General features: G+C 34.0%; 1 protein-coding gene across 1 annotated transcript in view; it reads right to left on the reverse strand.

The window, feature by feature from the left end:
* Positions 1-1,389, reverse strand: part of KIF1BP (KIF1 binding protein) — a 64,034-nt gene that overhangs the window by 15,903 nt on the left and 46,742 nt on the right. The window lies entirely within an intron of this gene.

The raw sequence follows: 1,389 nt of genomic DNA on the forward strand, positions 1-1,389 counted from the left end.
GACACAGTAAATAAATTAAGGGTAAAACTCAACTATTTAATGTGATAATGTATATTCCCTTAACTCTTCAGAGCCTTTGCATTCTTCTGATCCATAATTAGAATGTCCATTTGTAAAGAACACATGATGTTCCAAAATCTAAAATGTCTTAGGTTAGAAACTGTTCAACAGTAAGTTATAGAATCAAACAGAGGCCTGCAGTATTCAGTACAGTAACCTGGTGTAAGGTTTGTAGTCTAGGAGCAATAGGCTAAACCATATAGCCTGGATGTGTAGTAGGCTATACCATCTAGGTTTGTTTAAGTATGCTTGATGATGTTTGCACAAATTGGAAATTGCCTAATGAACATATTTTCTCAGAACATATTCCCTTCATTAATTGATACATGACTATAATCCTAATTTTCAGATAATTTGGGGGAAAAAATTTTCAGATTTGAAAAAATGAATTTAGGAAAGATTCTACCAAATACAAAAATGTAATATAAAGCTTAGCAATTAAAAAGGGTCATAATGACCCAGGAATAGCTAATGACACAGAAGTAGATCAAATGGAACAAAATAGAGATCTTCAAAACAAACAAAATAGGTGCAGTATATGGAAATTGAATGTGTGAGAAAGGTGATATTTCAAATAAGTGGGTTAGATGCTCTCATTTGCCTACCCATCAGCCATTTCTCTCTCCCTTCCTTGTTAACAAAGCCCCGTTTTTGTTTTGGTCTTAACTCAGTATGGCTGGCTGCCTTGTGCTGTTGAATAGGCTGTTTCCCTAGTCCCAGAGGGTGAAATCCTGGCTAATCAGACAAATGGGAGAAGTCTGAAGGGCTTTTGGGAAATTTTTTGTTGTTCTTAAAAATGGATACAAGATAGGTATCTGCCCCCTCTCCTTTTCTGCTTCTCAGTGAAAACACATAACGATGAATGTTTGGAGCTAATCTGTAACAACTGTTTGCTGACTATGAAGGGACAAGCATGGAGATGAAAGCCATCACACTGAGGACAGCAGGATGCAGAAAGCACCTGAACTGTGCTTCCAAATTAACTGCTTTACCTTTGGATTTTTTGTTATTTGAGATATTAAATTCCTTATATTGTTCAAGTAAAAAAAAAAGAATCAAACACAGGAAAAAGAAAATGATGAACTTATTACAAAACCTGTTAAATGACTCAAATACACATATGAACTTGATTTTAAGATTAAATAAAACATTGTAATTAAAAAGATAGATATTTTGATATATCACTTATGCATGTAGTATTCTAACCAAAAATGTCTGATCCCAATCTTGGCATAAGGAAACATCAGACAAATCCCAATTGGTGGAAATTCTATGAAATAACTGGCTTGAATTCTTCAAAAATGCTATGTGATAAAAGAGAAAAAAAGG

Source organism: Propithecus coquereli, unplaced genomic scaffold (assembly GCF_000956105.1).
Source record: "Propithecus coquereli isolate 6110/MARCELLA unplaced genomic scaffold, Pcoq_1.0 Scaffold117, whole genome shotgun sequence".
In the NCBI taxonomy this organism is placed as follows: Eukaryota; Metazoa; Chordata; class Mammalia; order Primates; family Indriidae; genus Propithecus; species Propithecus coquereli.